General features: G+C 44.4%; 1 protein-coding gene across 3 annotated transcripts in view; it reads left to right on the forward strand.

Annotated features, from left to right (window-relative positions):
• The window catches only part of LOC110486711 (acid-sensing ion channel 2), a 445,230-nt gene that overhangs the window by 396,578 nt on the left and 30,896 nt on the right, over nt 1–17,756 (forward strand). The gene's annotated exons all lie outside the window — the stretch shown is intronic.

The following is a 17,756-nucleotide window of genomic DNA, read 5'->3' on the forward strand; positions in this document are numbered from 1 at the left end:
AAGTCTGTTGTGATAAGGCAGAGGCTAAGTCGCTATACAGAGGGGCATCTAGCAGCACAGTGAGAGTGTAGACCTCTTTGTAGAGTCTCCTACTGGGATGGAGGGCCCTGGATGGTGCCCTTGTTTATCCCTCTGTGTGCCTGTACGGATTAATTAGCACACAACCAGCTGGCTCAGTCCTGTCAGCAGATAACAGGGGGCTCAGAACTTCCTACTCAGAGCTTCCTCCTTGCAGCTTCCTCCTCACAGCTTCCACCTCACAGAGAAGCAGGGCCTCAGTGCCTTTAGAGACTTAAATCTAAGCAAAGGCACCGGACATACCGGGCACACCAGACAAACCGGACACAACGGACATACCGGACATATTAGACACACTGGACACACGGAACAGGGCTCCTACCTCAGCCTTTCTATTATTTTTCTCCCCCCCTATTTCTCTCCTCTCACCCTCTCCTCTCTCTCCACCCCTCCTCTCACCCTCCCCTCTCTGTCTGCCTGGCAAAGGCCTGCAGTCAATCAGAGCTGCATCGTCTCCATGGTCAGGTTTGTGGCTAGCTGCATCCTGGGAGCTTTAGAGGGTAGAGAGGTAGCTTGTTTTGCTGCCATACTGTCATGTCTGGACTCACAGGAGTTAGTTTGTAGTACAGGGGAAGTGGACAGTATCAGGATAGGACCATGGAGGAAGAGGGGGTGTTGACATTTGGCATGGGATGTTTATTCATCTGAAGAATGGAACTGTTGTATTTTTACTGTCAGCTAGGGGTAGTCAAAATCCACAGTTTCCTGGGCCCAGTTTTTAAAAAGTTATCGATCTAGATTTTTTCCTATTGGATTGGACTAAATGCATAGATATTGAAAGAATAGAATTTGCCCCATTCAAGTCAATGATTTGTCTGTTCAATTAATTAGATTTCTATGCATTTAATCCTATCCGATAGGTCCAAAAGAAAAAAAAACGTCCGTGTTCTTCATCTAGATTGGATGAGCATCAACAGGAGCACAGTACAGATGTAGGATCTTAATTTGAGCCAGTTTTCTACAGCAGGAAAATGATCTTGCAGCAACAGAAAAAGTGAAGTATTATGTGGATTAGAATGAATTGACTTCTTTGTAGGGGTTGATACAATTTTTGTAAGGGCAAATCAAATCTGACATTTTAAAGTGGAAATTACAAACTTTAGAAGCCTTTTTAAACATTGAATATACTCCAAGTTTACATTTCCTACTGTGCAACAAAAGAGTGATCAAATGAAGATCCTATATCTGTAGTGTAAAGTCATTTTTGTCTTTTTCATTTATATTAATTAGTCTAGATTGATTTTTAAAAATTATGACAACAATCACTTTATTAGTCATTATTAACGTACACAACCCAACCCGTTTGCTATTACACTTAACTACAGATGTGCTATCTTAATTTGATCACCAGCGTAGGTGTGTGCGGTGTTTTAGAAATAGATATGCAGTTGCCTAGATACACTGCAACTCACATTGGCATCAGGATTGCTCGGTGGAAGAAAAAATGAGAGCTTCAGATTGTCTCTATCATTTCCTCTCATACATTAGCTGTCTTCGAGGGGCTGATCTCTCAAGTGCATCTTAAATATTTGCAGGGATGTCAAGTGGAATTCAATGACGACTTGTCAAGTGATTAGGACCTCCTCGAAGTCATTTTCTCCAATCATTTACTTTTACAAACATTTGAATAACTTTCATGTGAATTTAAAGAGAGATTTGCTGCAGGCGCAGTGCTAACCTCCAGCTCCACTTCTCCACTGTGTGTCTGATGAAACTCATTGGCTTCACCCCAAATGGCACCCTATTCCCTGTACAGTACACTACTTTGGGCCCTGCTCAAAAGTAGTGCACGATAAAGGGAATCGGGTGCCGTTTGGGACTCAGCCATTGCACTTGACCTCTGGCTTCTCCAATACCACACACTTTGTTATTGTTCACTGTCCTCAGACAGGAACACGTAACATATGGAAAGTATGCACATAGCTGCTATTGATTTCGACCCTAGGTTTTGCCCAGGGTGCATAATACAGTATCAACACTTACTACAACCACCTTTCACAGTATTAACAGGCTTCCTCTGTTGTTTCCAATCAATGTATTCCTTTTTTCGCTGTACTTTCTTAAGTCCTTATCGAACACAATGCGATCTTGGCCGTGTTTGTGTGGGATGTTGTATGGATTGTCCCTGTCTGCAAGAGAGGTCAACTGAAGTTCAGATTAGAAAGTGGAAGAGCCAGGCGAGTTTTCTCACTCTTCTCTTGATCTGAAGACTTGTTATCTCATTCTGCCGTTGGGTTAACTACTGAATTTTTGCAGGAGTGGGGAGTTAAACACTTAGAATTTCACATCAGACTGTGAGGTTATTACACTGCACTGAACAAAAATATAAACGCAACATTTAAAGTGTTTTTTAACCTTTATTTAACTAGGCAAGTCAGTTAAGAACAAATTCTTATTTACAATGACGGCCTACACCAGCCAAACCCGGACAACGCTGGGCCAATTGTGCACCGCCGTATGGGACTCCCAATCACGGCCAGGTGTGACACAGCCTGGATTCAAACCAGGGTGTCTGTAGTGATGCCTCGAGCACAGCAATTCAGTGCCTTAGACCACTGCACCACTTGGGAGCCACTACATAAAGAGAGACCTATGACCTTTTCATGTTGTGTTGCTACGGCATGGTAGCTACACAACATGAAAACAACATGGTAGCAACACAACATGGTAGCAACACAACATGGCAGCAGCACAACATGGAGCAGCTCAAAACATGGTACAGCCATTATTGGGCACAGACAACAGCACAAAGGGCAAGAAGGTAGAGACAACAATATATCACGCAAAGCAGCCACAACTGTCAGTAAAAGTGTCCATGATTGAGTCTTTGAATAAAGAGATTGAGATAAAACTGTCCAGTTTGAGTGTTTGTTGCAGCTCGTTCCAGTCGCTAGCTGCAGCGAACTGAAAATACCCAGGGATGTGTGTGCTTTGGGGACCTTTAACAGAATGTTCCTGGCAGAACGGGTGTTGTATGTGGAGGATTTATTTACATGCCTGTTAGTGGGCATTTCTCTTTTGCCAAGATAATCCATCCTCCTGACAGGTGTGGCATATCAAGAAGCTGATTAAACAGCATGATCATTGCACATGTGCACCTTGTACAGGGGACAATAAAAGGCCACTCTAAAATGTGCAGTTTTGTCACACAACACAATACCACTGATGTCCAACCGGCCTCACAACTGCAGACCCTGTGTAACCATGCCAGCCCAGGACCTCTACATCCGGCTTCTTCACCAGCGGGATCACCTGAGACCAGCCACCCAGACTGCTGATGAAACTGTGGGTTTGCACAACCGAAGACATTCTGCAAAAACTGTCAGAAACTGTCTCAGGGAAGCTTATCTGCCTGCTTGTCATCCTCACCAGGGTCTTGACCTGACTGCAGTTTGGCATTGTAACTGACTTCAGTGGTAAATGCTCACCTTCGATGGCCACTAGCACACTGGAGAAGTGTTCTCTTCACGGATGAATCCCGGTTTCAACTATACCGGGCAGATGGCAGACGCCATGGCGTTGTGTGGGCAAGCGGGTTGCTGATATCAACGTTGTGAACAGAGTGCATCATGGTGGCAGTGGGGTTATGCTATGGGCAGGCATAAGCTACAGACAATGAACACAATTGCATTTTATCGATGGATTGAATGCACAGAGATACTGTGAGGAGAACCTGAGGCCCATTGTTGTGCCATTCATCCGCCGCCATCACCTCATGTTTCAGCATGATAATGCACAGCCCCATGTCGCAAGGATCTGTACACAATTCCTGGAAGCTGAAAATGCCCCAGTTATTCCATGGCCTGTATACACAACAGACATGTCACCCACTGAGCATGTTTGGGATGCTCTGGATAGACGTGTACAACAGAGTGTACGACAGCGTGTCCATATCCCCCCAATATCCAGCAACTTTGCAAAGCCATTGAAGAGGAGTGGGACAACATTCCACAGGCCACAATCAACAACCTGATCAACTCTATGTGAAGGAGATGTGTCGCGCTGCATGAGGCAAATGGTGATCACACCAGATAGTGACTGGTTTTCTGATCCACTTCCCTAACCTATTTTTTAAGGTATCTGTGACCAACAGATGCATATCTGTATTCCTAGTCATGTGAAATCCATAGATTAGGGTCTAATGAATTTGTTTCATCAGTAAAATCTTTGAAATTGTTGCATTTTAGGTTTGTATTTTTGTTGAGTGTAGATTCCACTAGACTAACAGACATTTAAATGTTTTGTTTTACCTGAAATGTTCTTGATCAAACATACAGTTGAAGTTTACATACACGTAGGTTGGAGTCATTAAATCTAATTTTTCAAACAATTTTTCAAACACTTTGGCAAGTCGGTTAGGACATCTACTTTGTGCATGACACAATTCATTTGAGTCAATTGGAGGTGTACTTGTGGATGGTTTTCAAGGCCTACCTTCAAACTCAGTGCCTCTTTGCTTGACATCATGGGAAAATCAAAAGAAATCAGCCAAGAAGTCAGATAAATTGTAGACCTCCACAAGTCTGGTTCATCCTTGGGAGCAATTTCTAAACACCTGAAATAACCACATTCATCTGTACAAACAATAGTACGCAAGTATAAACACCATGGGACCACATAGCCGTCATACCGCTCAGGAAGGAGACGCGTTCTGTCTCCTGGAGACGTACTTTGGTACAAAAAGTGCAAATCAATCCTATATCCACAGTAAAACGAGTCCTATATTGACATAACCTGAAAGGCCGCTCAGCAAGGAAGAAGCCACTGCTCCAAAACCCCCATAAAAAAGCCAGACTATGGTTTGCAACTGCACATGGGGACAAAGATCGTACTTTTTGGAGAAATATCCTCTGGTCTGATGAAACAAAAATAGAACTGCTTGGCCATAATGACCATCATTATGTTTGGAGGAAAAAGGGGGAGGCTTGCAAGCCGAAGAACACCACCCCAACCGAGAAGCACGGGGTGGCAGCATCATGTTGTGGGGGTGCTTTGCTGCAGGAGGGACTGGTGCACTTCACAAAATAGATGGCATCATGAATAAGTAAAATTATGTGGATATATTGAAGCAACATCTCAAGACATCAGTCAGGAAGTTAAAGCTTGGTCGCAAATGGGTCTTCCAAATGGACAATGACCTCAAGCATACTTCCAAAGTTGTTAAGGACAACAAAGTCAAGGTATTGGAGTGGACATCACAAAGCCCTGACCTCAATCCTATAGAAAATATGTGGTGTCGTGTCTTTGGCATCATTAAACTGAAGATTAGTCTTTATCAAAGATTCTCTGTAATTAGTATTGCGTGATGAAACCAATTAATCATGTAACTGTAATTAACTAGGAAAATTGGGGCACCAAGGAAAATATTCAGATTACAAAGTTATAATTTTCCTGATATAACTTTCAGATATTTTAATATCTGATCACTTAGTCTTCGGATTAATGAATTATTCTTTACCTCATGTTAGTCTCATTCCAAACGTCGTTGTTGGTTATCTGCACGAACCCAGTCTTCACTATGAGTCATCCATTATTCAATTGTCTTAAATAATTTATTTACTAACAAAGTAATTAAACCCAGAAATGCACACAAACAAACAAAGTACATACAGTGCCTTGCGAAAGTATTCGGCCCCCTTGAACTTTGCGACCTTTTGCCACATTTCAGGCTTCAAACATAAAGATATAAAACTGTATTTTTTGGTGAAGAATCAACAACAAGTGGGACACAATCATGAAGTGGAACAACATTCATTGGATATTTCAAACTTTTTTAACAAATCAAAAACTGAAAAATTGGGCGTGCAAAATTATTCAGCCCCTTTACTTTCAGGGCAGCAAACTCTCTCCAGAAGTTCAGTGAGGATCTCTGAATGATCCAATGTTGACCTAAATGACTAATGATGATAAATACAATCCACCTGTGTGTAATCAAGTCTCCGTATAAATGCACCTGCACTGTGATAGTCTCAGAGGTCCGTTAAAAGCGCAGAGAGCATCATGAAGAACAAGGAACACACCAGGCAGGTCCGAGATACTGTTGTGAAGAAGTTTAAAGCCGGATTTGGATACAAAAAGATTTCCCAAGCTTTAAACATCCCAAGGAGCACTGTGCAAGCGATAATATTGAAATGGAAGGAGTATCAGAACACTGCAAATCTACCAAGACCTGGCCGTCCCTCTAAACTTTCAGCTCATACAAGGAGAAGACTGATCAGAGATGCAGCCAAGAAGCCCATGATCACTCTGGATGAACTGCAGAGATCTACAGCTGAGGTGGGAGACTCTGTCCATAGGACAACAATCAGTCGTATATTGCACAAATCTGGCCTTCATGGAAGAGTGGCAAGAAGAAAGCCATTTCTTAAAGATATCCATAAAAAGTGTTGTTTAAAGTTTGCCACAAGCCACCTGGGAGACACACCAAACATGTGGAAGAAGGTGCTCTGGTCAGATGAAACCAAAATTGAACTTTTTGGCAACAATGCAAAACGTTATGTTTGGCGTAAAAGCAACACAGCTGAACACACCATCCCCACTGTCAAACATGGTGGTGGCAGCATCATGGTTTGGGCCTGCTTTTCTTCAGCAGGGACAGGGAAGATGGTTAAAATTGATGGGAAGATGGATGGAGCCAAATACAGGACCATTCTGGAAGAAAACCTGATGGAGTCTGCAAAAGACCTGAGACTGGGATGGAGATTTGTCTTCCAACAAGACAATGATCCAAAACATAAAGCAAAATCTACAATGGAATGGTTCAAAAATAAACATATCCAGGTGTTAGAATGGCCAAGTCAAAGTCCAGACCTGAATCCAATCGAGAATCTGTGGAAAGAACTGAAAACTGCTGTTCACAAATGCTCTCCATCCAACCTCACTGAGCTCGAGCTGTTTTGCAAGGAGGAATGGGAAAAAAATTCAGTCTCTCGATGTGAAAAACTGATAGAGATATACCCCAAGCGACTTACAGCTGTAATCGCAGCAAAAGGTGGCGCTACAAAGTATTAACTTAAGGGGGCTGAATAATTTTGCACTGCCAATTTTTCAGTTTTTGATTTGTTAAAAAAGTTTGAAATATCCAATAAATGTCGTTCCACTTCATGATTGTGTCCCACTTGTTGTTGATTCTTCACAAAAAAAACAGTTTTATATCTTTATGTTTGAAGCCTGAAATGTGGCAAAAGGTCGCAAAGTTCAAGGGGGCCGAATACTTTCGCAAGGCACTGTATGGTTACAAGGAAATGATAGGGGAATGTGCCCTAGTGGGCTAAACCGGCATGGTGGCTTGGTGGACAATAGACTGAGGGGTGCGAAAGATAAGACACACTACAAAGTTAATAATAATTATAACAATTGAAATGCTAATCCTTTGCACATGAATGCTCACTCATTCAGGAATAATTGCAATCAGTATATTTATTTACGCTCAGTGTGTCACGGGATCTCTGTTGGAATCGTCTTTCTTTCTGTTGGAAGTTCATCCGCACGTCTTTCGTTGTTAGAATGGATACTTCAGAGTCCCATTCAGAAATGTTGTATTAGTCAGAGTCCCTGGGTTCGCGCCCAGGCTCTGTCGTAACCGGCCGCAACCGGGAGGTCCGTGGGGCGACGCACAATTGGCCTAGCGTCGTCCGGGTTAGGGAGGGATTGGTCGGTAGGGATCTCCTTGTCTCATCGCGCACCAGCGACTCCTGTGGCGGGCCGGGCGCAGTGCGCGCTAGCCAAGGTTGCCAGGTGCACGGTGTAGCCTCCGACACATTGGTGCGGCTGGCTTCCGGGTTGGATGCGCGCTGTGTTAAGAAGCAGTACGGCTAGTTGGGTTGTGTATCGGAGGACGCATGACATTCAGCCTTCGTCTCTCCCGAGCCCGTACGGGAGCTGTAGCAATGAGACAAGATAGTAGCTACTACAACAATTGGATACCACGAAATTGGGGAGAAAAAGGGGTAAAATAAAAAAATTAAAAAAGAAGAGAAAAAAAATAAAAATGTTGTATTAGGATAGATGTTTCGGCGGTTGTCGTTCTTTGTGTTCAATGATACCTTATTCCTAGCTGCAGACTAGTAATTAATATCAAATACTTGTTCTTATTCCGTCGGTATCGATAGTCTAAGAGTTTAACCACGTGGGATGGTTAAAACATTAATCAATCTACTTAAACCTCATTTCCCTCTGTGATAGAGGTACTGGTCTGGTATCAAACCTTGGCCCTCTCGTTATCGATGTAAGCTGGTCTGAAGTGGGAAAACCCAGGTGGGGGTTTTATTCGGAACATAGAAAAGGGCTGTCCCATGACGCCGGGTCCTAACTGTGCTCATGGGCGGTCCTCTGATTTAGTTAAACTCCAAAGGGAATTGGAGTTTCCTTCATTAAACAGTCTAACATCACATTACATAATTTCACAAATAGTTTCATCTTTACTCATTCATTTTATTCAACCATTAGATGTAAGCCTCATAACGGAGACTCTTGTATAAACATAGTTATGGTATTGTCTCTCATGAGTTTCACAAAACTATACCAAACGGACCAGTTTGTAGCTGGATTCTTCACCTATCTTTTATACCTTCTCCAGAACCTGAATATTGTTTGGTTGTCAACTTCTGTGAGCTGGGCGAAATTCCTTTGTTCTCTCTATAAAAACTCACTCTCTCTCTATACTGTCTGGCCATGAGGCAGGATTCTCCTCCAGGAATTTACGACCTGGGGTCGCAGCAGCCTGGGTGTAGGAGAGACAGAGAGAGGGGGATGGTGCAGAGGGAGGGGGAATAGTGCTCGCTGTACCCAAAGAGGGCAACGTCATGACAATGGGCAGAACTGAAAAAGTGTGCGCGAGCAAGGAGGCCTACAAACCTGACTCAGTTACACCATCTCTGTCAGGAGGAATGGGCCAAAATTCACCCAACTTATTGTGGGAAGCTTGTGGAAGGCTACCTGAGACATTTGACCCAAGTTAAAAAATTTAAAGACAATGCTACCAAATACTAATTGAGTGTATGTAAACTTCTGACCCACTGGGAATGTGATGAAAGAAATAAAAGCTGAAATAAATAATTCTCTCTACTATTATTCTGACATTTCACATTCTTAAAATAAAGTGGTGATCCTAACTGACCTAAGATGGAACTTTTACTAGGATTAAATGTCGGGAATTGTGGAAAAACTGAGTTTAAATGTATTTGGCTAAGGTGTATGTAAACTTCCGACTTCAACTGTACCAGGAGTCATGTCGAGCTATCTAAGCATCAAAGCATTAAGATGGGTTGTTTATAATTACTAAACAAAGGGAAACACTAGCCTTTATAATTCATAATGTGCTATGAATGTAGCCAGGTAGATCGTAGGTGAAGGTTTTGCTTATATAACAGGATTAAGTTGAAATTGTTCTGAGGGATATTATAGAGTATCCCAAGGCAGCTCATTATCTCACCTTTTAAACAATGAAAGTGAATTTTCACTTCCTCCCTGTCACCTACTTCAATTGGCTCAGCTATTTCCAGCATCCCACCACTACCAAATCTGTTCCAAAGTATTCCCACGCATAGAGAGTGTACAGAACATTGCTCTTTCCATGATATAAACTGACCACGTGAATCCAGGTGAAAGCTATGATCCCTTATTGAAGTCACCTGTTAAATCCACTTCAATCAGTGTAGATGAAGGGGAGGAGACCGGTTAAATAATTATTTTTAAGACTTGAGACAATTGAGACATGTATTGTGTATGTGGACCTTTCAGAGGGTGAATGGACCAGACAACATATTTAGGTGCCTTAGAACGGGTTGTGGTAGTAGGTGCCAGGCGGACCGGTTTGAGGTGCCAGGCGGACCGGTTTGAGGTGCCAGGCGGACCGGTTTGAGGTGCCAGGCGGACCGGTTTGAGGTGCCAGGCGGACCGGTTTGAGGTGCCAGGCGCACCGGTTTGAGTGTGTCAAGAAATACAACTCTGCTGGGTTTTTCATGCTCAACAGTTTCCCGTGTGTATCAAGAATGGTCCACCACCCAAAGGACAACTTGACACAACTGTGGGAAGCATTGGAGTCAACGTGGGCCAGCAACCCTGTGGAACGCTTTCGACACCTTGAAGAATCCATGCCCTGACGAATTGAGGCTGTTCTGAGGGCAAAAGTGGGTGCAACTCAATATTAGGAAGGTGTTCCTAATGCTCTGTACACTCAGTGTATGTGATCGTATACAGCCTCATAGTGATTGAGTTAACATTGATACACACACTCTCATGACTCCATCCTGACTCCCATCTGAAGCGTTGGATACTGTAGGAGAGCATAGATTAGCCACGGCCTTCATTTGTAACCATGAAAGAGAAGTCCTTGACTTTGATTTCTCTCTCATCTTTTCACAGACAAGCCAGGACAAATTACTCCACCTCTTTCTCTCTCTATAACGCTCCATCCCTTTCTCGCTCCATGTTCTTTCTCCCCATTCCCTCGTGCTGCTATATCTTTCTCCTTCTGTCCTCCCTCTGTTTTCCCTTTCTCTCTCTGTCTCTTCGATTCGATTCTGATTCTCCATTGAGTTGTTTAGATTCTGATTCTCCATTGAGTTGTTTAGATTCTGAATCTCCATTGAGTTGTTTAGATTCTGATTCCCCATTGAGTTGTTTAGATTCTGATTCCCCATTGAGTTGTTTAGATTCTGATTCTCCATTGAGTTGTTTAGATTCTGAATCTCCATTGAGTTGTTTAGATTCTGATTCCCCATTGAGTTGTTTAGATTCTGATTCCCCATTGAGTTGTTTAGATTCTGATTCTCCATTGAGTTGTTTAGATTCTGATTCTCCATTGAGTTATTTAGATTTTCCGTTCAGAATGCCGCCAAACTTCATTGGATTCACAGCTAATGAACTTGAATCATTACCTTTGGTGTTCAGAGGATCCTCGGCAGTAATACCCCTCTCGCCGCTCTCTTTCTCTCTCTCTCTCTGTATCCGCTCTCCCTCTAACAACCTGCCATCATCATCTCAGATATCCACCATGTTAGAAAAAAAGAGAGAGAGTGGAACTTCAAACAGAACCTAACACATGTTGTAGTTCTAAGGACCCTTCTCTCTCTGCTCTGTCTTATTAATTCAGCACTCTCAGGCTTCTCAACAGACTCATGGTGCTGTGAGGCCTCCCGAACACAACATGAGGTTGTTTTTTCAACAACAGGTCAGACAGCGGGTATGATCCACACTGGAGTGGAAAATACTCCTCCGATGCCTTTTTAGTGTTATTTGGTGATAATACACATTGACTTGTGCGTGTGTGTGGAAACTTGACCATGAAACACCCCTGTTTACATGAATGTCCAAATGATCAATGTTACTCATCAAATGCAACATGGAATAGCAGCCGTATTTCTAGAAGGAGGACAGTGTAGTGTTAAACTTGCTGCCTGATCAAACACAAGTGGCTGGATCAGATAGGCTACAGCATGGCAGATTGGCTGGGTAGTGTGGTGGGGGTCCGCAGCTGTGGTGTATGGCAATTGGCAAACCCTCTGGCTGTGTGGGAGGTGTGTGAAGGATGGAGGGAGGGAGGTGTGTGAGGGGTGGAGGGAGGGAGGTGTGTGAGGGGTGGAGGGAGGGAGGTGTGTGAGGGGTGGAGGGAGGGAGGTGTGTGAGAGGTGGTGGGAGGGAGGTGTGTGAGAGGTGGCGGGAGGGAGGGAATGTAATGTCTGTGATGGAATAGCAGAAACAAGGTTGACCCCGGGCCATGTGGGAGACGTAAACCCTGGCAGCAGGGGCCCACACAAGATTAGATGTGACTGTTCTTATTTGATTTCATACACACATTCGTGGACACACACACACATACACTCTATCTCTGTCTTGCTCTCTCTCACACACACTCAGCCCGTTTTCTTCCTCTGCAACAACTGATTCTCTTATTCCCCTCTGCTCCGGGATTTCTCATTTCAGCCGGAGATGGAATCACAGCTGACACGCCCTGAGAGGAAGGCAAATTAAATACCATAGTCATTTATTTCGAAAGTCCCACCCAAATACATTACCTGTGGAAACGATGGTGATAAGAATGATGATGGTGGTACTGATGATTATTATTTCAATCACACTTTCTATCTGTCCATCTCATTCAGATCAAATCTGGTGATTGTGATTTGTTGTGTTTGTGATGGACTGTACAGTAAACTCACATAGCAGTGTGTGTTGATGCTCATATAACCCCTGACCTCTGTTCTCTCCCATCTAAATTAGTATTTCAAAAGGAATATACATTTTCCTCATAATGTACATGACACCACCAATCCATCCAACACGCCCCCATCTACATCGACGGGGCCGCAGTGGAGAGGGTCAAAAGCTTCAAGTTCCTCAGCGTGCACATCACTGAGGACCTGAAATGATCCCTCCACAGCGACAGTGTGGTGAAGAAGGCGCAACAGCACCTCTTAAACCTCAGGAGGCTAAAGAAATTCAACTTGGCCCTTAAGACCCTTACAGACTTCTACAGATGCACCATTGAGAGTATTCTGTTGGACTGTATCACCTCCTGGTACGGCAATTGCACCGCCCACAACCACAGTGCACTCCAGAGGGTGGTGCGGTCACACTGTCTGACCTCCATGACATCTACAACACCCGGTGTCACAGGAAGGCCAAGAAGATCATCAAGGACCTCTGCACCCCGAACCATGGCCTGTTCACTCCGCTACCATCTAGAAGGCGGAGGCAGTACAGGTGCATCAAAGCTGGCACAAGAGACTGAAAAACAGCTTCTATCGCCAGGCCATCAGACTGTTAAACAGTCATCACTAGCCAACCTCCACCCAGTACCCTGCCCTGAATCTTAGACACAGTCACTAGTCCGCTACCACCCGGCACTCTGCCCTGAACCTCAGAGAATGTTCCCCAATGTACATAGTCATTGAACATTGGTCACTTTAATAATGTTTACATACTGTTTTACCCAATTCATATGCATATACTGTATTCTAGTCAAGGCTCATCCTATATAACACCTTTTCTATTCATATACCTCCATACAGTCTATTAGAGGTTGACCGATTAATCGGAATGGCTGATTAATAAGGGCCGATTTCAAGTTTTCATAACAATCGGAAATCTGTATTTTTGGACAGCAATTTTGCCTATTTCTTTTTTATTAAAAAAAAAAAAAAAATTACAACTTTATTTAACGAGGCAAGTCAGTTAAGAACACATTATTATTTTCAATGACGGCCTAGCAACGATGGGTTAACAGATATTTACCTTGTCAGCTCAGGGATTCAATCTTGCAACCTTAAGGTTAACTAGTCCAACGCTCTAACCACCTGCCTTACGAGGTGCCTGCCTGTTACGCAAATGCAGTAAGAAGCCAAGGTAAGTTGCTAAATAGGATTAAACTTAACTTTAAAAAAACAATCAATCAATTATAATCACTAGTTATGGTTGAGGATATTACTAGTTTATCTAGCGTGTCCTGCGTTGCATATAATCGATGCGATGCGCATTCGCGAAAAAGGACTGTCGTTGCTCCAACGTATACCTAACCATAAACATCAATGCCTGTCTTAAAATCAATACACAGAAGTATATATTTTTAAACCTGCATATTTAGCTAAAATCCAGGTTAGCAGGCAATATTAACCAGGTGAAATTGTGTCACTTCTCTTGCGTTCATTGCACGAGTCAGGGTAAATGCAACAGTTTTGGCCGCCTTGCTCATTGCGAACTAATTTGCCAGAATTTTACGTAATTATGACATAACATTGAAGGTTGTACAATGTAACATCAATATTTAGACTTATGGATGCCATCCGTTAGATTAAAATACGGAACGGTTCCGTATTTCACTTAAAGAATAAACGTTTTGTTTTCGAAATGATAGTTTCCGGATTCGACCATATTAATGACCTAAGGCTCGTATTTCTGTGTGTTATTATGTTATAATTAAATCTATGATTTGATAGAGCAGTCTGACTGAGCGATGGTTGACACCAGCAGGCTCGTAAGCATTCATTCGTGCGTTTGCCAGCAGCTCTTCCCAATGCTTCAAGCATTGCGCTTTTTATGACTTCAAGCCTATCAACTCCCGAGATTAGGATGGTGTAACCAATGTGAAATGGCTAGTTAGTGGGGCTAATAGCGTTTCAAACGTCACTCGCTCTGAGACTTGGAGTAGTTATTCCCCTTGCTCTGCATGGTTAACGCTGCTTCGAGGGTGGCTGTTGTCGATGTGTTCCTGGTTCGAGTCCAGGTAGGGGCGAGGAGATCGATGGAAGCTATACTGTTACACTGGCAATACTAAAGTGCCTATAAGAATATCCAATAGTCAAAGGTATATGAAAAACAAATCGTATCAAATAGAGAGAAATAGTCCTATAATTCCTATAATAACTACAACCTAAAACTTCTTACCTGGGAATATTGAAGACTCATGTTAAAAGGAACCACCAGCTTTCATGTGTTCTCATGTTCTGAGCAAGGAAGTTAAACGTTAGCTTTCTTACATGGTAAATATTGCACTTTTACTTTCTTCTCCAACACTGTTTTTGCATTATTTAAACCAAATTGAACATATTTCATTATTTATTTGAGACTAAATTGATTTTATTGATGTATTATATTAAGTTAAAATAAGTGTTCATTCAGTATTGTCGTAATTGTCATTATTACAAATACATTATTTTTTTTAATCGGCCGGTTAATCGGTAACTGTAACGGCTGTCTTGGGTGGAAGAAGGAGAGGACCAAAGCTCAGCGTGGTTAGTGTCCCTTTTTAATAAACTGAACACTTCAAAAATACAAAACAACAAAGTGACAATCGAAACAGTTCTATCTGGTGCAGACACACAAAGACTGAAAATAACCACCCACAAAACACAAAGGGAAACAGGCTACCTAAATATGGTTCTCAATCAGGGACAACGATAGACAGCTCTGATTGAGAACCATATCAGGCCAAACACAGAAATAGAAAATATAGAAAAACTAACAAAGACTGCCCACCCCAACTCACGCCCTGACCATACTAAATAAAAACAAAACAAAGGAATAAAGGTCAGAACGTGACAGTACCGCCCCCAAAGGTGCGGACTCCGGCCGCAAAACCTGAACATATAGGGGAGGGTCTGGGTGGGCGTCTGTCCGCGGTGGCGGCTCTGGCACGGGACGTGGACCCCACTTCACCACAGTTTTTGTCCTCCTCCTCAACCGCCCCCGTGGCCTCTTATGAGCGGCGACCCTTGCCGCCGACCTCCGACTGGGAACCCTAGCCATGGGTCCCGAATGGACGAGAGATTCCGGCAGCGGACAGACGGGCGGCTCAGGACAGACGGGAGGCTCTGGCGGCTCAGGACAGACGGGAGGCTCTGGCGGCTCAGGACAGACGGGAGACTCTGGCGGCTCAGGACAGACGGGAGACTCTGGCGGCTCAGGACAGACGGGAGACTCTTGCGGCTCAGGACAGAAGGGAGACTCTGGCGGCTCAGGACAGAAGGGAGACTCTGGCGGCTCAGGACAGAAGGGAGACTCTGGCGGCTCAGGACAGAAGGGAGACTCTGGCGGCGCTGGGCAGGAGGAAGGCTCTGGCGGCTCAGGACAGATGGGAGCACCTGTAGGGAGAAGACGGAGAGACAGCCTGGTGCGGGGGGCTGCCACCGGAGGGCTGGTGCGTGGAGGTGGCACCGGATAGACCGCACCGTGCAGGCGCACTGGAGCTCTTGAGCACCGAGCCTGCCCAACCTTACCTGGTTGAATGCTCCCCGTAGCCAGGCCAGTGCGGCGAGGTGGAATAGCCCGCACTCGGCTGTGCTGGCGAACCGGGGACACCATGCGTAAGGCTGGTGCCATGTACGCCGGCCCAAGGAGACGCACTGGAGACCAGATGCGTAGAGCCGGCTTCATGGCACCTGGCTCGAAGCCCACTCTAGCCTGGCCGATACGAGGAGCTGGAATGTACCGCACCGGGCTATGTACACGCACCGGGGACACCGTGTGTCCACCACATAACACGGTGCCTGCCCAGTCCCTCTCGCTCTCCGGTAAGCACCTCCCAAGACATTTTTGGGGCTGCCTCTCGGGCTTCCAGCCGCGCTGCCGTGCTGCCTCCTCATACCGGCGCCTCTCTGCTTTCGCTGCCTCCAGCTCTGCTTTGGGACAGCGATATTCCCCTGGCTGAGTCCAGGGTCCTTTGCCATCCAGAATCTCCTCCCAAGTCCATCTCTCCAGGTATCGCTGCCTCTCCTGCTGCTGCTGACCTTTACCACGCTGCTTGGTGGGTGGTTCTGTAACGGCTGTCTTGGGTGGAAGAAGGAGAGGACCAACGCTCAGTGTGGTTAGTGTTCATCTTTTTAATAAACAACGAGTGGAGGACAGAGGAGCCTCTTAAAGAAGAAGTTACAGGTCTGTGAGAGCCAGAAATCTTGCTTGTTTGTAGGTGACCAAATACTTATTTTCCACCATAATTTGCAAATAAATTCATTAAAAATCCTACAATGTGATTTTCTGGAATTTCTTTTCTCATTTTGTCTGTCGTAGTTGTACCTATGATGAAAATTACAGGCCTCTCTCATCTCTTTAAGTGGGAGTACTTGCACAATTGGTTGGCTGACTAAATACTTTTTTGCCTCACTGTATATTTATATAGACAGTATGGATATTAATTTGATTTAATTGTATTAACTTTTTGGATTATGTGTGTATTGTTATTGTATTGCTAGATATTACTGTACTGTTGGAGCTAGAAACATAAGTATTTCGCTGCACCTGCAAATCTGTCTATGCAACCAATAAACGATGATGTGGTTACTACATTATTTCACAGGTAGAGTAGAATAAGAAAAAGTGAACCGTCATATGTCTCCACCCAGAACAGACACAAGACATGCTACTTTGGTGATTCAGTACTGGGACTTGCTTCCTGTCCTACAAGGCAGCCACACACACACACAGCACCTGTTTGATTTCCTGTTCCACAAATTACCACGTCCCCATCCCAGACGTCACGGTGCGTTTCCTTTCTGAGTGCAGGTAGCTGTGTGATGGATGGCTGCTGGGTGATGCCGTGGTGGGCTTTGTGTTCTCTGTCACAGCCGTCCCTTTAAAGAAGCTGGTCAACCCTGGGTGCCGTGCTCCCTCTGCTCAGTCTTTCACTGTTCCAGTCCAGCAGCCTGATTGAAGCTGCTGCCTGTCAAACATGGAGGAGGATGGGCGGCTTGATTGAATGCACAGCAACATGGCTGCCGGATGAGAAGACTGCGGAGACAAAGTTATTGATTTGAATAAAGCCTATTTTCCTCCAAACTCTCGGCGCGTGTGTGTGAATGTGTGTGTGCCCGTGCATGTGTGAGTGTGTTAGCACGTCTGCCTGTGGGGAATTTGTGTGTGTGTCTGGTTGATGTTTGTCAGGAAGAGGGTCTCTATGCATTGGAGAATGTCTTCCTGCCTGTGTCCTTGTAAGTGTCACTGTGTGTGTGCGTGCGTTGTGGCAGCCCAGGGGAGTCAGAGGTGAAACTCACAAAGTAAGACAGCGGGAGACCAATTTGTGGTGCTTTAAACAAGGTAGTTTTTTCATAAAAGTGGGGGAAAATGGGGAGGGGAGAAATACAACTGAAAAGCATCTCAGGTAACTGGTGGGCCACTATGTCCGTCATGGCGGCTCCTCGGACCGCCTGTGTCAATGAACAAAACAAAATAGAGAGAGAGCGATG

The sequence above is a fragment of the Oncorhynchus mykiss genome, chromosome 13 (assembly GCF_057628025.1).
Source record: "Oncorhynchus mykiss isolate SJ-2025 chromosome 13, ASM5762802v1, whole genome shotgun sequence".
In the NCBI taxonomy this organism is placed as follows: Eukaryota; Metazoa; Chordata; class Actinopteri; order Salmoniformes; family Salmonidae; genus Oncorhynchus; species Oncorhynchus mykiss.